General features: G+C 43.6%; 1 pseudogene; it reads right to left on the bottom strand.

Moving 5' to 3' along the window:
- Positions 1-8,932: 8,932 nt before the first annotated feature.
- LOC121491700 lies at positions 8,933-9,558 on the bottom strand (annotated as a pseudogene).
- Between the last annotated feature and the right edge of the window lie 17,313 nt (positions 9,559-26,871).

Below are 26,871 nucleotides of genomic sequence, written 5' to 3'. Positions count from 1 at the left end.
ATCATTTAAAAAAGAAAAAGGAAATACCTTTTATTTTGCTCTTTCATTTTATTTTCTGATAACAAAAGCAATAATTATCAAAGAAAATAATTACAAATCACTAGCCATTTTATTACCCAATATGGTGAACATATTGCCTTTTTTCTATGCATGTGTATCTTCCTTTTCCAAAACTGTGACTATACTATATAACCTCCTTTTTACCTAAAGATATATTAGGGCATCTTTGCCAGCAAGTGGAGTTCTACATCAACCCAGACACTATTATCTGTCTCTTTTCACTAATCAGAGCCTGAGGCTCAGGAAGGTAAATCTCTCTGCTAATATCACATGGTTACTACTGAATGGCAGAGTTAGGATTTAAACCTAAATCTCCTCATGTCCAATTATCTTTTGACTTGCACAAATTCACTAGGCTAATTCTCAGTCAAAAGACCAAGAATGCCGTCAACACGGGGATTAGCTGCTCAGGTCTTCCGGATTTACATGCTTCTATCAGAGCACAAAAGTGTAAGAGCCAACATGACTGTTTGGCGCTTTGCTGGAACGCTGGGGAAGCTCTCCGACTGTTCAAGCTGCCAAGAGATGTGAGGAATCAGGACCTGGGATGAGGAAGTAGGGACCTTTCCAAGGCAAGTTGGGATTTCAGTTTATAAACAAAGCTCCTTCTGTCACCTTGAGGGGAAGAGAAAAAGCTCATGCGCCATGTGGTGTGAGGACAGGGGTGTATTCTACACTGCTTTTCCCAGGGAAATGGAGCCAGCCACCCTCTCTGATTTCTCCTTATCCCAATGGCAGAAATCATGGAGATGAGGTCTTCCAGAAGGTTGTGTTTGAAGCAGAGAAGCTCGGAGGGTCCAGAGGATGAGGATGTGAGGTTGAAGCTAGAGATGAGCCTAGCAAGCAGAAGCAGCCATCTCTATACCTGGACATCAGGAGCACCAGCAAAGGCTTTGCTCCTCGTAATCTATCATCAGCCTTTAAGAAACCCTCCTCTTAGGGCATGTGGGTGGCTCAGTTGGTTGAGCATCTGACTCTTGATTTCAGCTCAAGTCATGATCTTAGGGTCCTGGGGTCGAGCCCCACATCAGGTTCCACACTCAGCACAGAGTCTACTTAAGATTCTCTTTCTCCCTCTCTCTCTGCCTCTTGCCCAGTTCATGCTTGCACTCTCACTCTCTCTCTCAATCAATCAATCAATAAAATCTTTAAAAAAAAAAAGATTTATCTCTCATTTCAATACTCAACAGTAATTATGATAATAAATATTATTGTTGATGCATATTATGCAATTTTCAGATGCTAAGAACTTCACATACTCAACCACAGTAAGAATTATTTCTATTCATGTTTTACAAAGGAGGAAACCAAGGCTTAGAGAGATATCCCCAAGATCACATATTTGGTGTCCAAATTAGTCCCAGCACCTAGGTTTACTTTTTTATAATTATTCAAGGGAGGGATCACTCTTCCCTACCACCGTAGCCTTGAGTTCTGCTTCCACTGACAAGTGTAGTGAGGACATCCAAAAATGTTACCTCCTGACTCCACTGTGACTTAATCTGCTGTGACACACCAGGACATAGACATTATGATTACTAATAGGTTTGCTTTTATACCAGGAAATTTATGGGCCTTTGAAGACTCGAATTCAGGGACCTCAGGGCACACTTCCTTAGGATTTTTCTATTCAGGGACCCTAAAACAGTTTTAAAAGATTGTTATGCATGGTATCATTCAAGATATTTATTAAATTAAAATTCCAGAGCTAGAAGTACCCTTAAAAATCCCCTAGCCCAACCTTTTTATTTAACAAATGAGGAACTGAGCCCCAATCCTCTCACTGGGAGTATCAGGGGCTGTGTTTCTAATGTATGACACCCTCATAAGGATGAGACTCAGAGAAACAATCTACATTTTACCAGGTCACCAGACTTTCATCATCCATCATTGGGGGGAGTGGATATTATATCTGGCAAAATGCCCTCTGATTTTCTGTTTTCACAAAACAGTACAAAAAACTAATTAATCCCATGCTTGCTCTTTTCTGGAATGAGGAATGAAAGCTCTGAGAGCTTTAAGGAGGAGGGCACTGTATTTAGTAACTAGGAGGGACCCAGAAGTAGGCAGGATGGACAACAACTTATATCCCCAGATTTCAGAGACACAGAGGAGGTCCTTCCCACTGATGTAGGGAATCAGAAGTGCTTTAGCCCCCAGAGATGGGGATGTTCTCCAGTATTCTTCCCAGAGTTGAGTGAATTTAAGAGACTGCAGCAAGGTCATCTCTGAAATAGATATTGGTGTCCTCACAATGGTCACTATCGGTGCAGGCAGCCATGAAGCATCTTCAGTGGTTCTGAAGGCAACACACAAAGGATGGAAGAGAACTTGGCAGATGTCACTTCACTTTGTTGCTGAGAAAAATCAACATGATGTGATCACTGGTTGACAAACTTTTAAAAGGAGGTAAGGAGCACAACTATTTTGATTTGGGCTGAAATGCAGAGTGGGATTCTATTGTAATCCCTCCATTCCTGAAGACAACATGTCATTCATCCAACTGTACAGTGGCTTCTCCAGAGGACAGCAGAAGGGTTGGGCTTCATATAGGAGGAAGATGAGGCAAGGTCATCAGCGTAAAATGGGGCTCTTTTGGAGATTTTTGGAGGTAAGCAAAGGTATGAAATTTGAGATTTGTAGGCATAGATTCAAAGGGAGTCCAGTCAGTGGAGTTATGATGGGATCTTTTTTCCCCAACAGCATCCAGAACCTCAGGTATGAGTCAGTGGAAAACACAACTAGGTTTAACTAGACTGAAGGCATGGTATGAAGGTAAGGGAGGTAGGAACATGGCAAGGAAGTGGATATGGTGCTGATCAAGAAACCAGAGTTTGGTCAGGAGGGAACTGGGGCCATGAGGAAGGTGGGATTAGTGAGAACATGTTGGGGCTGATGGATTGGGTATCTCAGTGAGGCCAGAGAATTGTTGGAGTCAGTAGAGGGCAGAATAAATTAAGTGGAAGCCTGGTCATGGAGTTTTGTATCTGGAACCAGTCCTAAGAGCAAGTCATGGGGAGCATCAAACACCAGAACAATAGAAGGCAGACACACCCCAAGGTGTTTAGAAGTGAAAGTAAAGCACTGAAAGAAAGATCTATGGGGATGAAACCTTTCTAGTGGACTAGAGTACTGTGCTCCCTACAGTCTGCCCTGTAGTGTGTCAGACCAGGCTGCAACCCGCTAGTCTCCCCTCTCTGTGCCCTGAGCTGCAGGACGAAAGGCAACACATTCATAAAATTTCTCAGTGCCCTTCAGTTAGCAATGGTGGGACTAAGCCAGCAGAATGAACAAGGGCTCATTTTCCATGATAAACTCTAGAAGATTCCCTATTTCTTCACAGTCCAACTACATAAATAACAAAAAAGCTGAACTCTACAGGGCAGAAATCAAAAGACGCCTATTACACATCTTCCAGCAGCTACACTGGAGGCTTCCCCAGTGGAATCTATTCTTACTACTCACGATGACTTTGAAAGGTGAGAATAAGGGCAGTTCTGGGTGGCTCAGGGGTTTCTCGCCGCCTTCAGTCCAGGGCATGATCCTGGAGACCTGGAATCGAATCCCACGTCGGGCTCCCTGCAGGGAAACTGCTTCTCCCTCTGCCTGTGTCTCTGCCTCTCTCTCTCTCTCTGTATCTCTCATGGATAAATAAATAAATTTAAAAAAAAAAAGAAGGTGAGAATAATTTGCCCTATTTTACAAATAAGGAAACTGAGATTTTGAAAGCAAGGAAATTTATTCAGGATCTCACGGTTAGCAAGCAAAGGAGCCGAGACTTGAACCTCAGACACTGATCCCCTCAAGCCCATTCTCCTATCATCATAGCATGCTGCCTTTGGTGAAATGGGGGGAGGGGGAGCAAATAAAAACCGTGGTTTCTTTGAACATGGAACACATACTTTGGGATGTTCTCCAATACGTTCTGTCTGAATCCACATCAAGCAGCTCTGAGTGCTCTCAGTTTATGGATTCTTCCTGGGTCCTTTCCGATTTGTCCTGCCACGGGCAGAGGCAGAGCAGCAGCAATATTTGGTTTAAATGAATGCCAGACCAGGCTGTAGCTCAAAGAAATGCATGAAGAATATCAGTTTCACTTTCTTTCTTATGTTTAAAACAAGGTTTTCCCCCCAACAAATATTTGCTGCTGAAGATGTCCTGCGTTAAGCCCGCAGTCATGATTTTGCAACTCAAGAAAACATGTGGTCTGATGAATACTAACCTTCACAAACCTACAAATTGCACAGTGCTTTGGCCTAAATCGTGTGAAAACCAAGTATTTGGTTTGAAATTTGCCATCTCTCTTTGCGGGTCCTCCCAGTTTTCAACTATTGTCAAAATTGAAAAACATGATTTCAGAAGATTAAGAACCATTAGCTGAAACTCTATTTAGAGTTTTAAGCACTAGGCTTAAATTATTTCAAGAATACTGTCTTCCTCAAAAACCATTTTGTATTAAGGTTAAATTACTTGTCAATTCTCACGCAATGCATTTGGGAATCTACCACAAAAGTTTCTCCTTCCCAGCTAGGAAACATCGTCTGGGGTGAGAGAACAGGTCACAGAAGCTTGGAGCTGGGATGCAAGGCAGTCAGATCTGGGATGAAGGGGACATGAGCCTCCCAGAGCCCCAACCCTGAAGGATTTCTGTTTTGTGGAGATGGTAGTTATTTGGAGGCTGGGTGACTTTTTGCTTTCAGATATTTTTCCTTTCTTTTTTTCTCTTGCTGTTGCACAAGGGACCTGCTCTTGGGAGGAGGGTCTTAGGATGGAGGACAAATGGTGAGGCCTGGATCATGGATTCAGGTAGGAGTCCTAGGAAGAGACGGTCCACTAGGTGTAACCAAGATGGGGTTTCCACAAACTTGGGCTCGGGAAATGTGGGCTCCAGCAGGAGCAATGGAGGGGGTGGTGCGTGCTGGGAGAAGACACAGTGAGATTGCAGATGCAGTAGAGTCTGGGGCTGCACCCTTGTTGGCCTTGCAGTCCACAGTCACTTAGGGATTGCAATGTAGCCGCCCCCCCCCCCGACTCCATCCTCAGTCTCTCTAACCCCCCTCCCTGCAGCCTTGGGTAAATGCAGATTCTAGGAGAGTCAGGTCTGGGAGTAGAAACCAAGTCCTCCTGCTGTCCTAAATTTTAAACATGGAAATCCCAACCTGATAGTTCCTGCATTTCCAAGATTTATGTGCAGTCAAGTCCTCCCCTTCTTATCTTCCTTCATGTCTAGATAGCATCTTATGGGGACAGTGAGGACAGCAGTGGCTTATGATAAACAACCTAAGAGCGGGATTGAGTTCGCATCAGCATAATTCTTCTGGCACTGAAGACCAGAAATGAAGTGTGGACACCTACCCGGAGCCTCATCATTAGCCCAGGTGCTGAGCCTTCTTCCAGAATCCCTCACCACAAATGCTTTCCATTGTGTCTGTACATCTACCCTGATTTTCACCTTGAACTCCAGCCTGGATTCAGAAAGATAGAGGTGGCACGTGAGCTGGGCTATAGAGAGCACAATCTGAGTGTGCACAGGTGGAGACACGGGCATTCTGAGGACCTGGAACAGAAGACCCCCAGGGAATCACTGAAATGTTAGCACCTGCACCTTGAAGTGAAGATAAAACTCAACGTACGCCATGTGTCAATACAAAATCTCTCTCAAATTCCCACAAATTGAAGGAGTAGATGGAGTGAAGGAGGTTATATCCTTGTGGTGGGCTGTGACCTGTAAAGTATGATGGAGACTCAAGCAAGCAAAATGCCTATCACTTCCAAATTCTAATTTCCCTTCAAAGCGCAACTCTGTTCTTACCCTTTGGTTACCTCAGACTGCAAGTCCATTTTGCGGGGTTGGGAGAGGGTGATAATTAGAAAATGAGGAGAAGACATTGAGGCCAAGCAAAAAGACAGAAAAGACCTAAAGATTTCTCATTGAAGTGTAGGCTCGGCACTTCACTGCTGTGGCATTTCTCCCAAAACCTGTAGTCCCAATCTAATCATGGGAAAAACATCAGGCTAACCTAACTGCTTGACCAGTACTCCTCAAAACTGTCAAGGTCACAGAAAATAAAAGAAGACTGAGAAACTGTCCCAGATGTGATGCGGCTAAAGACACAGGACAACTGTGTACAGTGTGGGACCCTGGAAGAGGAAAAGGACATTAGTGGAGAAACTGGTGACACAGAAAACAAGCCTGTAGTTTAGTCAACAATAATGTATAATGTTAAATTCTTAGTTTTGACCAATGTCCCATGGTTATACTAGATGTTCATATTAGGGGAGACCTGGTGCTGAGTATACAAGAATGTTCTACCTTATTTTGGCAACTTTTCTGTAAATCTAAAATTATTTCAAAATAAAAATTTTATTAAAAAAAAGGAATGTAACTTTAGGAGAATCAAAGGGAAAACAAGCATTAGCCTTAAAGTATATCTCTTGATTTCTGAGGTAAAAAAGAGAGCTGTATAAGACTTGTGTGAGGGACAAGCAGCAGGTGTTTTGGAGTTCATTGACAAAGTCACATAAGCCCATTTACTACCAAAGATATCTGAATAGCCTCAATAAAAGTTACCAAAATAGGGTGCCAGGGTGGCTCAGTCAGTCGAGCATCTGCCTTCAGCTCAGATCATGATCCCAGGATCCTGGGATCAAGTCCCACATGGGGATCCCAGCTAAGTGAGGAGTCTGCTTCTCCTTCTGCCCTTCCCTCCTGCTTGTGATTCATTCTCTCTCTCTCTCTCTCTCTCTCCCTCTATCTCTCAAATAAATAAAATATTTTTTAAAAAGTTACCAAAATATCTCACACAAGAATACTATTTTATGTCTATGAGTAAATGGCAGCCTAGGAGATGGGATAACAGTAGCTTGTGTTTATCAAGGTTATCTGTTTCAGCAACTGCCCCAAGAGCTTCAAAGACACGACCTCTTTTAAATCTGAAGTCATCCTATGAGGTAGAAGCTATTATTTTCCTCAGAAAATGTGACAGGATCACAGACAGTTTAAGTGACTTACTCAAGGTCTACCTAGCTAGAAAAAAGTGGAGCTGGGATTTGAACTAGACCAGCTGGAGTCATACACACTATGATGGTCCCTCAAAGGGCCATCAACTTCTCCAAGGATCTGAGCCCTCTTCTATGTCCCAGGCTCTCAGTGAGGCCCTAGGGATACAAAAAGAAGTAAAACAGACTGGTATTTTATTTATAAGTATACAGTCTTTGTTTCATTTAATCTCCATAACAATTCTGGAAGATGAGCAGAAATGCTCCCATTTGACTCCCATGTTGCAAAAAGAAGAGTGAGACTTGGAGAAGTTAGATAATTCTCCTTAGGCTAATAATGGAGAAGTGGGCAAAGCTAGTGATGAGGAAGTGGGTGACACCAGGAAAACCACTGAATTCCCATAGTTCCCAGCATCCTGCACTTAATCAGTCTTCCAGTCTGGTTGATTACTAACATGTTCCATTCATGTCTACAAGCATAAGCCCACTTTACCTTCAAGCCTCATGAAGAGAGTTCAGAGCAGGACTTGGCCTTGGAGAAGAAGCCACCCATGAATGAGTGCAAGTCTGACTTGCCTCTGGAGACCTAGCTATTGGGATCTACGTGTGAGTGTCCTCAGATATTGAGGACCAGATGCAGTGAAATGTGTTCCTGCACAGATGGCCATCAGCCTACTTCCTGAATCATGATCACGGAAAGCCTTCCCCACCCCCAATGCTAAGGATATCTCTCCTCAGCATCTTTAAAGTCTTGTTTGGCAGAGTCAATATCAATCAATTTCCAGAGATAGTCATTCAACAATCATCCAACTATCTGATTAACACCCACAGTCCAAGTCAGGAAGTCAAGGTCAGCATGGACTGTGAGTCAGGGAGTTCCGCTATAAAGGGAGTGCATCATTATTAAGCATACAGTTGTAAGTGCTCCCTTTCACTCTTAGAATGCAAAAACTAATTAATAGTGTAATATAAAAAAATTATAGTACTTCCACTGTAATTACATTTGCCTATTTGTGAATGAAATATATTTTTTACTCATCCTTGCAACCAATCAGGGCTTCGTGAATGAATGTCATTCATTCAGTCATCCATTCAGAAACATTTACTAAACACCTATTATGTGCCAGGGACTGAAATGTTTGGAAAGTCGGGGTAAGTAAGGCAGTTCCTGCCCTCAAGGAGTTTACATTTAGCAGAGTTCCCAGACCTGTAGAAAGAAAAGTGTGATACAGAGGAATGAAAGCAATAATTATTGTGTACCCCCCAGGTATAGGGGACCTTAGAAAAGAAACAAAATAGCTTGGCTTTGGGAGATCAGGTAGGGTTTCATAGAGAATAAGATGCTTGCGTCAACTGTGAAAAAAGAGTGAGTTTTTTTAATGGACCAGGGGAGAACATTCTAATGGGTCATTGTCGTTGAGGATAAAGAGTAGCAAGTACGCTACAGAAATCCAAGAATTGACCTGTGAGTTAAAACGCGTGTTCACTTATCACTGATTCATGGACAGAGGAAACTTGGAAGTATACAGCTGTGTACACTGAGCAAGGCCAAAGTCCCAAGGAGGACAAACATGGCAAAGACAAAGAAGAAGGCAGAGAATGACATGGTTTATTTCTGGAAACAAGAGTTTTGGCTGATTGAGCAGCCAGTGAGCATTCTCTAACGTGCCGATGCCAGGTCTGGACTATGACCCAGTTCATGGGGCAAGGCCGCCAGGGCCTTTGTCCTCTAACCCCTGAAGGACACTGAGCCTCTCATCTGCCCTTCCCATTCTCCACTGACACCCTTCCCACTTTCCTTTCATCACATTTTGTTTATTTTTTTAACAATAAACACCTTTATTACATGACCGAAGATAGATGAGAGGAAGGTTTATTTGCCTTGCTGGACTTTGATTTTCCACTGATGGAACTCGAGCTCCTTGCCCTCTAGCACGTAGCCATCTGCTCGGCCACACTGACCCTGTCTCGAAGCCATGCATGCCAAAAGCTGGCCGTGCTGGAACCGTTCCTCCAGAAGACTGCTGATTTTGGCATTCTTTTTCCTTTCATCATATTCTGAATTTTCTTTGATCGTTTTTTTGTTTAAAATCTCTTCCTCCTAGGCAGCCAGCATGGCCCCCTTCTTGTGCCCCCACGGGGGAGGCAGTGCAGGGTGGGGCTCCTACACTGTGGGGACGTGGGCTATCCATGAGCACGATCCAGTTCTTCACTAGGGCCGTGGTGTGGACCAGTTCGTCGTTGGAAGCATCGTAGACAGCATCAACAATCCTTGTTTTGTGCATATGACACTTGGAATCTCAGGAGAAGTTCCCTCAAGGCACAGTGCCTCTTATTGTGTTTATTGCCTCCCCAAACATGGACTGTGTGTATGTGGAGGGGGCCAATCTTCGTGTTGGCAGCACGGCATCCCAGCTCATACTTCTGGTTCTTGTGGTAGGGCTTTCTCTTGCCCCCAGTCTTGAAGTGCCTGTGCCAGTTGTCCTGAAAGATGCCCATTGCTCTCCATGCTGGCTGCAAAAGACCCTTTCATCCCATTTCAGTATCTGACTCTCCTCAATTGTTTTCTTTTTTTTTTTTTTTTTTTTCCTCAATTGTTTTCTTTTTTTTTTTTTTTTTTTTCCTCAATTGTTTTCTAATATTTTTTTTTCAGAAGCAAACACAATGCACTCACCTCTTCACTAGCTTCTGTCAGCCTGAAATTCCTGAGACTGAAACTTGTGTGATTCTTCTGCCTCCCTACCAAATGCACCCTCCTCCTGCAGACAAAGGGAGGCCAGAAATCCATCCACTCTCAGCCTACTCCTCAGGACAACAAGCACCCTATCTCAAGAAGCACTAGGAAAGCCAGATCCCCTATTCTCCAATATTGCAAACCTGGAGCATTGAATAAGCAATCCTCTATTAGAAAAGAAAAAAATCACATTCCTAGTGGCAGTCAGCAGGAGGCAGGGGCTCTTCCAGCTTAATGACTTGCAAATCAAAAGCATGAAAACCAGAATGCACCTTTTGAACCTCTTTCCCATTCAGCCTCGATGTCCTCATAATTTTCTCCCATAGCGTTCCTGTTATTTTTGCTACCAGAGCAATAACCTTCCTTGTGCATTTTTAAAATGTGGGAGGAGGAGCTGTCCAGTGATCTCAAAGCATATGTTTTTGATTCTCATAAGATTATGGATACCAAAGGAATAAAAATGGAAATCACTACTGCCAAGATATGAAAGAAAGTTTGCATAGTAAAATAATTTAAACCTAACATTTGGACCCAATAAGGCAAATGGAACGTTTTTTCCATATTTTTGGAAAATGTGCATTTTCTTCACATTAAGTGGTACCAATAAAAAATAATGATTCTCACTCAGTTTATTTCTATAAATTAGATTGGCTTATAGTTTTCCAGGACATGGTTTTGTATCAAGCTATATGGCAAACACCTGAGCATAAAATGCATTCCACCGTTTGCTTCCATGTGGGAGAAACAGGTCACCATGCCTCTCTTCTAAATCTAGAGCAAAGGTCAGCTAAAGCCAGTCAATATATTCAGTCCTCTCTAGCTGCTGAGAAAGAGTGTAACATCAACTTGCGGAGGTCCGTGAGCAAAGCCAGGAAGTTCCTCCCAGATAGGCAGGGCCACCGTTTCCCGGTTAGAAACCCAAGGATTCTGCAATCCTTGCTGGTAAGCACATTTGACTCATCCTGGAATCAGATAAACACAGAAGGCCAAATAATAAGAAAGGGCTTGAAAACACGCATAGGTGGAATCCGTGCATGACCACAGCTAGGCGAAGCTAGAAGTCTCTGGAATGAGAGTACGGCTAAAGAAACAGTAGGCAGATGGGGATGAGAAGATGGGGAAAGGGGAGAGAGAAAAGAGAGGTGAGAAAAGATGGCAGAGGGGGAAGAGATTAAGGTAAATGTTAGATCTAGAGCTTGTGTTGTCTAAAAACAAAAGAGTGTAAAGGCACAAGAAGGTTCCCCCTGTGAGGCCAAAGCTCTTGGAGACCCGAACTGAAGCTGAGATGGTGAGCTGAACACCAAGTCAGAACCATGAGTGATGCTTCAAGCCCCACCACTCCTGGAACTTGCTGGATGCAAACTAAGGCTGCTGAGAATCCCCTTTTCTCGCGATCACATGTGACAAATTCCTTCCTTCCTCATCTCTCAGGCCTGTTGGAAAGCTCAAAGAGAGATGAATGCGAATGAACTGTGATCACTGTAAAATATTCCACACATGGAGTGTGTGCGGTGGAAAGAGTGGAAGGTGGTGAATTATTTATTATTCTTTGGCTCAAGTGTCAGCTGTTTGTAAAGTCTTCATGTCCTCCAGCAGCTGAGGCACGATCCACTGAGATTTAAATAAAATTGCCTTGAATCCCTAGCCCACAAACGGTAGGAAACCAAGCATCCTTCCCAATATCCCAGAGGATTTGTAGGGAGGCTATTTTGTCCTCATTCCCTCCTAGCTCCAATTTCCCACTCTCGCTGGATTTCCAATCCCTTCTCCAATTTTTATCTCCTGCAGGTGTTGGATTTTTTTTGTTCATCACTGGGGCCAGCCTAAGTTCTGGCCTTTCCCCCACCATACTATTAGGCTGGGTATGGGACTTTCACTGAGGACTGGAAGATACAGGGTAGGTAGTATTGTATGTACTACATACAGAGAAGCAAGTGTCCTAAAATTAGATGCCAGGGATTCCTTTGTTAACTGTGCCTGGCTCCTCTGGGCACTGGAAATACCTCACTGGTCATCTTTGCACAGAGAACCCCAGCCCACCACCACCCAAACTGACTTTTCTTTCCCTCCCTCATCTCCCATCAAGCTATCAGCTCTTCTCTATTCTTCCCCGATTCTATCACTCTTTTCTCAGCCCCTCTTGTCTACCTCTGATGCAGAGGAATCAACCCAGGCTACACATTAGAATCTTTAGGACGGGGCGGGATATTTAAAAACAGTGATGCCAGATCCCACCCCAGGCCAATCACATCAGAGGCTCTAGAGCTGGGGCACGCACACATACTTTTCCAAAGTTCCTAATGTACAAGCAAGGTTGAAAACCACCTCCAGTCTAAGGCATCTAAACCATGTCCCGAGGCGAGCTCACCTTTTGTACTCAAAGTCATCAAGGTATTTTGCTAAACAAAAGATAATTCTCTCCGTGAGAGAATTGCTGCCAATTTTTTAACTGAACATGATTTTTCCTGCCACAAATATTATCTTAAGAAATTTGCCAGCAATCCACACTTCATTTATCCAGGAGTCAGGATCTTTCCCCAACATGAGCATTTCTGGATGAGTCCCCTGCTCTCCCCATCCTGGCTCATTTTCCCAGGTCACAAAATAGCAGGGTAGGCAGAGAAGAAACCAAGGAATCCACACAAAGAGGAACCTGGTTTCATTGTTGAGAAACATTATGGCAGGTAGAAATTCAAAACTAAAATGGAAAGCTGACAGTATTTTGGAATCATGTGTACAGAACATTCTCAACTTTAGCAAGAAAAAAAATAAAAGGCAGCCCCATGGCAGTGTTTTGTTTTAAAAGCAAACACAGAGATTATGTTTTCTGAATATTTCAGAAAACTTAGATTCTATGGAACAGTGCCATATATATCCTCCCCTTTTGTTCTCCTAACAACCATGTGAAGGAGGGAAGCGGAGCAGGAGTTATTATTCATTTTCCCAGCATAATGAATTTATACTCAGAGAGGGGAAGTAATTCCCCCAAAGCCACACTGCTCATGGCACAGCTGTTGCTTAAAACATAGCTTTTATCTTAGTCTGTTCCAGCCACCGTAAACTGGTGGTATATAAACAAGAACATTTCTCACAGTTCTGGAGGCTGGAAGTCTCAGATCAGAATGCCAGCCTGTGAGGAGAGCCTCCTCTGTGTTGCAGATGGGCCCCTTCTCAAATCTTCACATGGCAGCGAGCAGGAAGGAGCAAATCCTCTTGTGACTCAGTTAGTGCTCTAACCCCATCCATGCGGGCTCCACCCTCATGACCTCATCACATGCTAATTACTACCCAGCAGCCTCACATCCCAATCCATCACACCAGGAGAGAAGGATTTTAACAAAGGATTTGGGGGGTGGGCCACATTCAGCCCCTATCAGTCCTCTCTCCCACTTAGGTACCCTTCCTACCTCATCATGTCTCCTCATTTGTGTCACGTTGCTACCAGTGAGTCTCTATGCCTAGGGTGTGTGTGTGCAGGTATACACACACACATACACATACACACACACACACACACACACACACACACACACACACACTTGCCATCCCAGGCCGGGAGGCCACATTCCATGCACACATGCCTCCTGAACAGGGGTGATCAAGGAAGAACATGAGATACCCAGGAGCATCTCTGCCTTCTGTGTCTAGGACGGGAGACGAGAGAGCAAGCAGGGCACTTGCGACCCACTAACGGGGCCCTTTCCTGCCCATTTCCTTCTCTCCCCCTGCTGTGCCTTCATGCACTCCCCTTTGAGACGCTGCATATCTTCTCTCAGGAAAGGAGCTGATGTCAGGCCCTGCCTTTGTCTCAACAAGTCTTTGTCACCTGTCCCTGAGGGGAAGCCTTTTAGACTGTCTTTGTTGGGAAAAAGAATGGTAATTCATAACATTCTAGAATTAGGGCTAGCACAGAGCCCCAGGAATGTTTGTGAACTGACTGGTTCTTGGCTCACAGAGCTGGAAGGGCTCAGTGGAGGTCATCTCCCAGCCTTAAGACAGGTAGGGCCTGTCAGGAGGCAGGCGACAGATAGGAGAGACTGTGGGAAGGCAAGTTCTGCTGGGGTGGCCACCACCCCACCTGTACACAAATCAGGCCCTGTGTCCTGCAGGGTGCACTGAGGCTTATCCAGAAGCAGAGATAGACCGCTCCCCACTCACAAGGAAACAGAGTCCTTCAAAGCAGAGTTGCTTTCATGAAGATAGGTGATCTTGGGGCTGCTGGGCCAAAGAGGGGATTCTGAGGTATCAGTGTTCTAGCCAATTCCTATGGAATGTTTGTGACTTTGAATAATTTCTGCAAGGCTCTTCGGCTCCAGGCTCCACAGACAACCTTGGGTGAGAGAGAAGAAGACAATGAGATGTTCTAAAAAAGCCTCTAAAAACTCATTGCTTGACAGGACCTGTATCACCGCCTATTGCCAGGAACACAATAAAATCTCTCCCCCTCCGCCCTCCGCCCTCCGCCCTCCCCCCTGTGTTCTCTGAGATGCAGTCTTGGGGACTGAGCACATATGGGTCTAGTTGGTCAATCTGTTGTCCTCCAAGGCCATAAATTCAGATGGTCACAAATTAGCTTCAGGGAAACTTCAGGCGGAGACACGCACGCGCTCCCATTCAAGTTCTGGTGTCCAGGCTGAAATACGGCTGCATGTGTTCCCTTCTGCATCACCCGCCTGCTGGAGATGCCACCCTGTCAGAGACAGTTTATGGAGCGGCCAGGAGGCCAGAATACAGTGGCCAGCTACCACCCCAGCCAAGGCGCCCCAAGGCTTTGATCTGCATCAGCAGGGCCGGCCGGTCATTCCTGCACACAGGCTTGAAATGTGGCTTTCCAAAGCACCCCCAGGGGCCCTGGGTTCCTCCTGCACCCCACCACAGCACTGTCAGTGCTGACACTTTTCTTCCCCTTCCCACTCTTTGTGACATCCCATTGTCACCAGCTACACACAGAGGACCCCTGGTCCTTTGCCTTTCCTAGTCCTGACAGCTGACACAGAGCCTGCTCACACTTTGCATGAAAATGCTCCTTCTTGGAGGTCCTTCTCCAAGAATCTGAGCTTGAATGCAGGCAGGATATGAACTCCAAGCAAGATTCAGACACTGGGTTTTTCTGAGTCCTAGGAGGTACCCTGGCCTAGTCTATCAGGAGCAAATTTACACTGATCTCCAAAGTTTGTGCCATCATAATGCTTTTCTGCCCCAAGATAAGTCCAAAGGCAGTGAGACTCACTTGGGAAAAGAACACAGCAGGAGCCTGAAACTGCCCCAGCAAGGCTTTGGAACCTCTGAGTGTAGCGAACTCATGGCAGAGCTTTAAAAGAACCCAACTGGTGCCGGGGTCCCCTTCCCAGACACAGACACCTGATTGGTCTGAGGTCCAGGGATTTGCAAACTCTTAAAGGCACTTCGCCATGCACAGCTGAGGCTAAAAACAGCCAAGTGAAGACAATGTCACTTTTCCCCATAGTTTCTCTTTAAGGCATCCTCCAGCTGGATGAGGAGAGTTTGGGAGGTACCCCAACACTCTAATTATGCTTCAATCACCCCCTCACTTGTGCCCTCACATTTATTGGGCACTTGCACTGTGGGAGGCACTGTATTAGCCCTAGTATAGCTTCTCCAGAGAAGCAGAGCCAACAGGATGCTTGTATGTATAAATACACACACACACACACACACACACACACACACACACACACACACAGAAATTTGTTATCAAGAATTGGGTAACGTGATTATAGAAACTGAGGTGCACCAGGATCTGCAGTCAGCAGGCTGGAGCTGGCATTAAGTTCTAGCCTCCAATGGATTAGATGAAGCCCTCATCCCACATTTGAAAGGACAATCTGCTTTACTCAATCTACTAATTCAAATGTTAATCTTATCTAAAAACACCCTCAGGGACCCATTCAAATACTGTTTAATCAAATATCTGGGGACCTCAAGACCCAGTTAAGTCGACACATAAAATTAACTGCCACACATGCTGTTCTAGGCACCACAGCCACATTAAAACGATCTGGATTCTTGCCCTCAAGGAGCTTCCAGTCTCATGACAATGAAAAATTTGCATGGAAAGCTGGTCTCCTAGTCTCCATGGCATAGAGCAGCCGTACAGAGCGGACAGCGGGGGCTCAGAGGAGAGATGTCTGAGCCAAGATGGTCACCAACATCCTCCTGCAGAAATTGGCAATAATCTGGGCTCAGAGGTTATTATGGGCTGAATTGCATCTAATGAAAGATATGTTTAAATTCTAACCCCTGGTAATATGACCAGAATGTGATCTTATTTGGAAATAGGGTGGTTGCAGATGTCACTAGCTAAGATGGGGTCATGCTCAAGTAGAGAGAGCTCTTAATTTGATATGACTGATGTCCTTATAAGAAGAGGAGAGAGACACAGAGATGCCTTCACCAGAAGCTAACAGGGCAAGCGCCATGGAACATTTTCTTCCCCAGAGCCCTCAGAGGAATCAACCATGCTGACACCCTGATGTCAGACTGCTGGCCTCCAAACAGTGTGAGAATAAATCTCTGTTGCTTTGAGTCACCCAGTTTGCGGTACTTTGTCATGGCAGCCCTAGCTAACTAAAAGGCTAGGACAAGTGGGGTGGGGAAGTAGACTAGGAGGAGCAAAGATGGGAATGAATAGTGTAAGGACAAGGAACAATCCAGCTAGAACAATGAATTTCATAAAAATAAAAAAATGATTGAAAAAAGGAATCAGAGCTGCCATCTAACACCTCATTTCCCCAGCAATCCCACGGTGCTGCCCTGTCTTGAGAGAAACTTCTCACCTCTCCACCCACATCAGGCACTACCTTCCTCTTCCTTACCTACTCCCCCTCCCCGGGCACAGTGACTGTGAGGGTGGGCATGTGACCCAAACATCCTTCTTGGCCACAGTAATTGGTCCATGGATGGGCATGAAGCCAAGGCAAGCCAATTAGAGACTTTCCCTGGGACTTTTTATTTTTACTATTATTAAAACTTGTAGAAAAGAACCCTTTTCTCTTTGCTCACAGGCCTGTGAAACATGAACTTGGAGCTGCCCTCAGCCACGTCCTTATAATTAAATAAATAAGGAGATAAAATGATCCTTCTATCACTCGTGCCCTTGGTTCTAGACACCAAGGTTTGGGGAACTGCATCTGAATTTTTACCCCTTTCCAATTCTTCCATCAAATCCTGTGAACTGCCCCCCAAAACCTTGCCCTTACACATAAAAACAAAAATAACTTTGTTTTTAAACTGACTCAAATGGATTTCTGCCACTTGCTACCAAAGGAGCCCCAACGAGTACATCATGGGAGAACGCATATTGCCCACATCCTAAAGAGCTTTGATGCCAGACTGCAGGGTGTATTTTTAACCCTATTAGCTAGAGATTATTAACTGGAGTCTATAGAATCTGGCTTCAGGGTTCCCCATGAAACTCCAGAAAAATATGTGCAAAATGCACACAATGTGCAACCATCTGGGAGAAGGCAGCATAAATGTCAACACGCTCTCAGTAGCAGAGTCCTTGACCACTCCCCAAAAAAGATTAAGAACCACTGACATGAGCCATGAGGAGCCATTACAAATGTAGAATCACAGAATCTATCATCCTCATGAATACTTCTTAAGCACCTCACATAGCCAGCCATCTCAACAAGCATGCTGTCCATTCTAGGGTCAAGAGCTATTAGGGATGTGAATATACACACGATATAATTTTATCCTCAAGGAGTCTTAGTCACCTTGGGGTGGAGACGGGCATCTACATAATTTCAACAGCAGGTGAGGGAGGGTATGACGATGTAATGACAATTCAGAGGCCAGTGCCTAGAACATTGTCCACAGCCCTGAAGCAGCAGCCGTGTTGCAGTAAATAGAACCATGGATGGGTTCCTCCCTCACATAAGCCAATGCCTCAGAGTTTCAGGGTCTTCATTTTTTAAATGGATAGAAGAATCCTGCCAGACCACCTCATAGGATGTTGGGCAGTTCTAACAAGAGACAAGATAACTGTTAACTTGCTCGGGGCCTGGAGACCCCTGGACAAGACATACAATGCCTTCTCGGGAGAAACCTGCCTCTGGAGCCAGCTCGTGCTTCTCAAGCAACTGAGACCCTCACACTAGACCGACTAGCAGCATCAGCATCTCCTGGCCACATGTTAGAAATGCAGGTTTCAAGTGTCACCCCAGACTTTTTGAATCTGGATCTGCAAGATCCCCCAGTGGAGCTGTATGCAAATTAGTCTGAGACACGCTCACTCAGGTAGCTCTTAGCATAGTGTGAATATGATCTAACAGGGAAGAAAACCCACCCAGAAGAGACAGAAAGCATATCAGCTGGCACCTTGACCTCTTTCTTCCTGCCATGGGAGCATAGGATGCAATGTGCCACAGTGTGTGAGCCAACCCTAGAATTGGCCTTTGGTCCTGCTAGATGCCGCTCCTGAACCACAGACATATGGTCTCCTTGAGCCTTCAGAGTGACACCAGCATACTTTGCATGCATCAGCACACTCAGAGGGGATTAGCTAACATCTGGGGAGCACGGCCTGCTGTATTCTGCTGCTTTGTGGAACAAAGGAGCACAGGAAGGCTCTTGGAGTGCCTGAGCACAAGCCCAACACAGTGCCAGCGGGGCAAGGGCTTCCCAGAAGTCAGCAGCCCCATCACTAGGCTTCAGATGACCACAGCAGACAGACAGACCAACAGCAGAGCTGAAAGGCTAGGGCATCAAGAACTCGGGGTCTAGGGAATAGTAATATCAATTAGGCCCAAAAGATTCCCCTGGTTCAGTTAGTTTTAGAAATGTTGCATTAAACAAAGTTGAATTTGCTCTTTCACAGGGGTGCCTTTGACTCACTGTGAGTGCTGTGAATCTTCAAGATGAACGCAAAGTAGATTTTTTTTCCCAGACACTAATCACAGAACACTTGCCATCTGCGGGAGTCAGCCAGGGCTGCAATGACCAAATACCACAGGCTGGTGACCCAAAAAACAGCAGCTGACTTCTCACAGTCTTAAAGCCTGGGAATCTAAGATCAAGGTGCCAGTTGATATGCTTTCTGGTGAGCATTCTGTTCCTGGCTTGCATACTGCTGCCTCCCATGGCAGGAGGAAAGAGAGCAAGCAAGTGTCCTAGTATCTCTTCTTCCAAGGGTACAAATCCCATCGTGATACATTCCTCCCTTCATGACCTCATCTAACCCTAATTACCTCCAAAAGGACCATCTCCAAATACCATCACATGGGAGTTTAGAGCTTCAATACATGAACGGAGTGAGGCGGGATAGTCAATTCAGTTCCTCTCACTACTCTGCCATAGGTAGAAAGCCTTCAAAGCAGAATGGAAAATACTAGCAAAGATGGACATGGCAAAGATCCCTCTTCAGAAAGACAGTCCAGGAAGGCCTGCAGCAGGAATTCTAAGGGCTTTCTTGTTCAGGGCAATCAGGTAATTAAAGCATGTAGGTGTTTGCAGCAAACATACCAAATGTGCCAAGAAGTTCACCGTAATAATGACCACCACCATTTCTGAATACTCAGTATGAGCTAGAGGCACATTAAGAGTTAGGCTTTATATACATCATCTCATTTAATGCTCTGAACTACTGTTTAAGGAAGTTACTATGGTCGTCCCCATTTTCAGATGATGAGACCAGGGATTTAAAAAGTCAGTTAGCTGCTGTAAGTCTTACAGCTAGTAAGTGGCAAAGCTACCCCAGATATCTCTGACTTCAGGCATCTACTAAAATGCTATAAAAATTCCTCATTCCTGAGCACGTGGGAAACATGCCCAAGACCTATGCTTAGCCTTCCAGGTCACCTTTCAGGTATGGAATCATTCCTGGTGGCTCTGGAGAAGACACAAACAAAACAAAGCCCAGCTTGATTCGCAGGGTCCATCAATCTTTAGTTTTAAGTTTTAGGTTTCTCATCTCTCTTGTCACCATATTTAGTGACATATGTCATATGCTGGTTTATTCAAACTCACAATACAGAGAATTTAAGAACTAGGCAATTCTCAACGGTAGACATGGAGCTTGTGTTGATTTGCTGACACTAATCTCCACCTCTCTACCCCTGTAATTAGCTATTCAGTTGGTAGAATGAATTACTTCTAGGTTTTCCACCCATCCTACCTGTCAAGGCAATATGTTTATATTTACAAATTTCAAAGAGGAACTATAACTTGTCACTCTCAATCAATAAACATGGCTTTTGTTTGTTTTTTACAAAGGAACTGCTAAAAAGTTTTCCTTTGTGTAAATCCAAGGACTTGCCTCAAGCAAAGATGTAACCATACTTGGTCAAGAATGAATCTGTGGATTCCCTGGGAAGGTTTTTCTCCAAGTGTAAGAATGGCCTGTCCATATGCCACCCTCATTCCCAGTGTAAGGAGAAAAAGTGGAAAAAAAAAAAAAAAAACAAGAAGTCAGGATTTTTCAGATGCAAAGAGTATGGCTACAAATAGATCTGGCCTGAGAGCAGGACCAGTATCCTGCCCCAGCTCTGCTCCTAACAAGCTGGATGACTGCCACTGTGCACATAGCACTCCCTGCCTCCTCACCCGTAAAATGAGGGACAACACCACCCACATCTCAAACCTACAGTTAGTGATCCCATGGGTGATGAGTGTCATGGTGACATTTGTATACCAGCCCTAGTTCCAATTCCTGGAAAATGCCCAATCTGCTTATATCATTCACTCCAGGGGAGCTCTACAGTTTTGATCAGAAGAATCTCAGAATAAGAAGCTTTCACCCACACCATCCAGACAGATGGAAATGCATTCTATCAAGTCCTTTTAAAAGTGTACACAACACTGCACACAAGCCAGCGCCAGTGTCTAAACAGCTTTCTTGATCTAGAAGTTCTTTATCTCTGGCCTAAACTGCTTCTACTGAAATAAAAGATTAAGACCAGATTGCCTTTATATTCTGGGTCATAAACTTATTTCTATCTGGCAATAGTAATTAAATTGCTTTCCAATCTGCTCTTTTCTTATTTTATTACTAATTTTAAAATTATTAATCATCTTAAACACGTGCAAAGGTGTTGAAAATAATACAACAGCAACCTGCATGCCCACTGCCTAGATGTAATGCCTGCTCCCATATGGCCATTTTTGCTAAAGCAGAGAGAGCAGTTGTTCTTAAAAGATATAAAGCACTACAGATATGGTCACTGACCTGCCTACACTCAATCCACTGCCTTTTGTTCTCTGTAGACATAACAACACTAGGATTTGGTGCACTCTGCCTCTCATGCAGTTTCTATATGTTTACTACATATGCGTACACACATAGTAATATAAAACACTCTTCATGAACTTTTAAATATATATCAGTGGTATCATATTGAGTTCATCAATTTGAAAATTGCTTTCTTTTCCTCATCCCAGCTTTTTAGATAATGGATAATAACACTGACTCCAAGTTTTTTGCTTGGGATCAACATATGGACAAGCTACTATGAAGCCTCTTGCTAAGGTTTCCTTGCACACATACAGAAAACTCTCTAGGGCCTACATATCTAGAAGCATTTGCCCTAACATCCAGTTTTACCAGCAGTAAATTTTTATATCTTTACTGGACATTTATGTTTTCCTTTTTGTCAAATAAAAATCTTTGACTGCTTTGTGTCTTAGGCTACTTTTCTTTCCTTTACTGATTTGTAGGGATTTTTATGTTTCAGATACTGATCCTTTATCAGTGTGTGTGCTGAAAATATCTTCTACCATGTGGTTTGTCTTTTCACTTTGGCAATGGTTGATTTTGTCATGCAGAAGTTTATCATCTTAATGGAGGCAAATGCATCCATCATTTGCTTTATGGTTTGGTTTTTCTGTGCCTTCTTCAAGTAGTGCTTCCGTTTCCTGGGGTCCTAAGTATATTCTCCTGGTCAACCTCACATAGACTACGTGGTCTCAGTGTCTACCGTCTTTCCCTCTCAGTGCTTTTAAAAGTATCATAAAGATGATTTGTTGCTATTTTGAAAGAAATAAATGGTTATTACAGAAGATCTAGGAAAAGCAGACAGAAAATAAATCAGTACATCATTAGGTTACTTTTAAAAATAACTCTTATTATCCCTCGGTAAAAAAATTAGAGAAGAAAGCAAGCGATGAGAAACTCCAAACTCTGGGAAACAAAGGGTTGCAGAAGGGGAGGTGGGTCAAGGTGATGGGGTGACTGGGTGACAGCATTAAGGAGGGCACACAATGAGATGAGCACTGAGTGTTATACTATATGTTGACAAATTGAATCTAAATAAAAATCAACTCTTAACTATCTTCGAACAGAATCACCCACCACGGCGGCCCTACTTATAGCCCCCTTCTATATCACTGAACGTAATATGATATATGATGGACACAGCTGAGCTTTGGAGAAAGACAGATCTGGATCTGAATCCTATCTCTACCACCTTCTAGCTGATTTATCTTGCATATGACATTTACTTCCTCTGAACTTCAGTCTCCTAGTCTGTAAGATAAGAACAATAACTCCCGCATTGGGTTGTTATTGTCCTGGTGTATACCAAATTTCATATGTCAGGTCTATAACTGGCAAAATCTTTCCTTAAAGAATCCTGTGAGCCCTGGTCTACTATCTACCAGGGTTTAAGGTCCCTGGAGAAAAGTAAGAACAGAGCCATGGACATTCTTATTGGTTCGAGCTGAGTTACGGACAGGATTTCAGGAAAGACGAATTCTGTGCAGTCAGTAAAACTCAAATGGCTGAGCCACCCAGGCACCCCACCTGGAGGGCTTCTTAAAACACAGATGCTGAGCCCCACTCCAGAGTTCATGAGTTAGTAGGTCTAGAGGGGGGCCCAAGAGTTTGCATTTCTCACAAGGTCTTGGGTGGTACTGATAGGGCTGTTCCAATAGTCTCTAGACCCCTCCATTTATACAAGCACACTATAGAAACAGTGCCTAAAATGGCATGGAAACTAGATGGAGAAAAAAAGCCACCAGCTGACCTCATCTTCAGTACTCCCCTCACCCCCCCCCCAAAGGAGTTAATTAGCAAAAGGGAAAACAATTGACTTTTTTGGTATTATATAATCCCATTGTATTTTTGCCAGGTATCAGATTTCACGACTTAGTGCCATGTGCCACGTCATGAAAGAACTTATTGTTACATACACAAAACAAGTTCACAACACTGCAAGAAGTATAATTCCACATTCTTTGTCTCATTGCAGTTGAAATCTTCAGGTTAATAGGCAATTACATTCACAAAACATGTCGTGCTTAGAACGAACATGGCTCATGTTAAGATGGCCCTCGCCTCAAGAAAGACTATTTTTAGGAAGCTTGGCAAAGAAAATTAAAGTTTTCAGCCCAAGCATGCACTGCCAAATAACTAACTCCACCAAATTCTTTATTACCAAAAGAAAAAAAAAAAGGCAACAAAATAATGAAATCTTTCTTTTGACCATTTTGGGGAATTCTCTTTCCACATCTAACTCCCCTTCAGCTTTCAGAATTTCCTTCACAGAATTGTTTGTATGTCTTCCCTGCAGGACAGCAGTACTTGAAAATCAAGCTGGAAGTCATGTGATTAGAATTTCTTGTCTATCTATGTCTTGGAGGAATCATGGAACCTTTCTGCTTAAAGTGAGAAGGTGATTAGAGCAGGACCGGTTTCACTTTCAAGGACCCAGGGCTGTGGACTTCAGATGAAGAAGAACTCCATACCATTCTCTGAAACAGTAAAAATCCTTTAAAACATAAAAACTGAATCCCAATATGTACTTTTTACAGTTATAGAAATCCAAATTATTTCTTTTTCTATTAAAGACTGAGCTTTCAATAACATATGTGTGAGTTGGGCCAGGATTCTTCCCCTTGGAGACAATGGAGCAAGTGTCTGAAGATATAGGCTCTGGACTTGGCTGTCACTGAGACTGCTCTGAACAGCAGTTCCTTAGAGGTTAGATGAGAATCTTTTTTCTTTTTTCTTTTTTTATGTGAATTCCTGCCTCCTGACTGGTCTCCTTATCTGTATGTAGTTTCTCACTTCTAATCCATGCTCAACACGAGTGGGACTCAAAGGGGCCCCAGACCAGCAGCATCAGTACCACCCAAGACCTTGTGAGAAATGCAAACTCTTGGGCCCCCATCTAGACCTACTAATTCATGAACTCTGGGGTGGGTCTCAGCATCTGTATTTTAAGAATGCACCCCACCTGAAGGTGGCTCAGTCAGTTGAGCATCAAGCTCTTGATCTCAGGGTAATGAATTCAAGCCCCACACTGGGCTCCATGCTGGGTGTGGAGAGAGAAGAAAAGGAAGAAGAAAGAAGAAGAAGAAGAAGAAGAAGAAGGAGGAGGAGGAGGAGGAGGAGGAGGAGGAGGAGGAGGAGGAGGAGACGGCTTCCAGTTGATGCTTATGCATACTAACACAGGAGAGCCGCCAGCCCACACTGAATCTTTGCAGGGCAGGTCATAGCTCCTTAGCATAGCTCAGAAAAACTGTCATGACCAGCCTCCTTCAGCCCCCAGGCTCACCCTCTGATTCCCTCCATCCTGCCACTCCACTCCTGAAGTGGACCTACTACAGAGCAATGCTGACTTACTGAGGTGCCACCTCCTCCACTAAGCTTTTTCTTCCTCTATTCACAGCCAATTCATCACACTTTGTCTTCTGGTTTTTGCACATGTCCCATGTTTAAGAGCACCCTGTGAAAGGGTTGGAGACACTGGTCTACCCCACTAGCCTGTGAGGTCTTTGGAGACATACAGTCACTCATGCTTGCTTTCATCAACTATTACTGAGCACCAGGTATCCAGGTGGGCACTCAGGATATAACGGTTAATGGTGCAGATGGAACTTCCATCTTCTGATTCTTTTTTTAAAAATTTAAATTCAACATATAGTACATCCTTAGTTTCAGATGTAATGTTCAATAATTTATCGTTTGCATATAACACCTAGTGCTCATCACATCATGTGCCTTCTGATCTCTAAATCTTCATCACCTAGCACCTTTATTATCTTACTTATACCACAATTATCTTAATGTTGAGATAATTTCTTTTTAAAAAAATGAGCATGGGGAGATTTGTGTTAGTCTCTCTTTCTCCCCTTGATATCCCTTTTTTCCTTTTTTTATTTGAGTACCATTGACACACAATGTCATATTCATTTCAGGTATACAACAAGTTTGAACATTATGCTATGCTCACCACAAGTATAGCTACCAACTGACTGGGAACCTTCACCTGTTGGGTCTATCTGCCTACCCTCCTCCCCTCAGGCAACCATCAGTTTGTTCTCTGTGTTTATAAGTCTGATTCTCCTTTTTTGTTGTTGTTGTTGTTGTTTATTCACTTGTTTTTGTTTTCTTTTTTAGATTCTACATATGGGTGAAATCACACAGTCTTTGTCTTTCTCCATGTGACCAATTTCACTTGGCATACTACCCTCTAGGTCTATCCACGTTGTCCATGAATTGTATTAATGTTGTCAGTGGAATGTATCAATTTTCCACCTGTGATATTGTACTATAGTTCTACATGATGTTTCCTGCAGGAAAAACTAGGTGAGAGGCATATGGGTTCTTTCTGTATTAGTCCCACAACTGCATATGAATCTATAATTATCTCAAAATAGGGGCACCTGGATGGCTTAGTCAGTTGAGCATCTGACTTGTGATTTGGGCTCAGGTCATGATCTCAGGGTCATGAGATCAAGCCCCATGTCAGGCTATGCACTAAGCATGGAGCCTGCCTAAGATTCTCTCTCTCTCACCCTCTGCCCCCCCTACCCTCTCCCTCAAAATAAAAAATAATAATAATAATTATATAAAAATAAAAACTTTTTTAAAAAGCTCTTGGGTCTTTCAAGAGAAGTTAATCTGTCATGCAGGCACTATATAGGACTTTGAATTCCACTAATACACTCAGAAATGCTATTGTGAACATCTACATGAGATGGACATAGGGATGTGAACTAAACTTTTTGTGGTAATCATTTCACAATATAGGTAAGCCAAGTCGCTATGCTGTATATCTTGCAGTATACCTGAAGTGCATATACCACTTCTAGCTCAATAAAACTGAAAGAGGGAAAAATGAGAACAAGAAAACTGGCACTTAGTAAGTATTTACTCCAATCTCTCCAAAACCCTTAGGTTGTCTTTCAAAATTCTCCATGGTCTGACCCTGGCTTATTTATCCATAATTAAACTCTACTTCTCTCCAATATGGTCTATCTGGTCATCACTGGCTTATCCCATCTCCTCTGCCCAGCCAAATTATATTCCTCTTTCAAAGCCCAGAGCAAGTCCAATGGCATCCGGCAAATCATTCCTGACAATCTTAGCCTCTTTGTTTATCATCATTATTTGTTATGTCATTCCATCAGCTATCACCTTGTATTATGAGCCATTGTGCATGCATTTCAGTTTTGTATCCCCAACTAGATTTCAAATCTATCTCGAGGATGACTAGGCCTGATTCCCCTTCCTTCTCTGAAGGCAGGTAGAACAGAATGACTAAAAGCAGGAACTCTGGAGTCAGAAAGCCTGTGTTCTAACCCTGATTCAAAAGAAACAGTGCTGAGGTCCCGAAGTTCTCAACATTTAAACACAGTGGAATCATACAATGCAAGGTAAATCCTTCTTGCCTCAGTTTCTCCAAGGACACCCTTGTGTTACTATCCCTGCAATCGCCTGTATGGTTAAGAAATGATCCCATGAGATCCCTGAGCAAGTATCACAAAAAAAGTGGCTGCAGGGGTAAAACTAAACACACAGGTGTGATTCTTAAAGTATCCCTGATTTGTACAATTATTCTATGTGAAGCAGTGCATTCCCTGAAGCTGCAAAATAAATTTTGCTGTGAATGCAAGCAAATGCCTAGTCTTCAAACTTCAATCTATAAAAATGTTCCTATATCTTTATCCTAATAGAGGAAGCAAGCAATTAACTTTTAAATATTTATGCTGATTTTCATTAGGAAACCAGATGTTTGAAAACAGTCAATGACTTTTAGCTTTTCAAAGCATTTGGCTTGACTGATTTATCTGACTTGAGAAAGCAAAGATAAAAATCTTGCCAGTAATAT

The sequence above is a fragment of the Vulpes lagopus genome, chromosome 5 (genome assembly GCF_018345385.1).
Source record: "Vulpes lagopus strain Blue_001 chromosome 5, ASM1834538v1, whole genome shotgun sequence".
Taxonomy (NCBI): domain Eukaryota; kingdom Metazoa; phylum Chordata; class Mammalia; order Carnivora; family Canidae; genus Vulpes; species Vulpes lagopus.
This window is presented reverse-complemented; position numbering and strand designations above follow the sequence as displayed.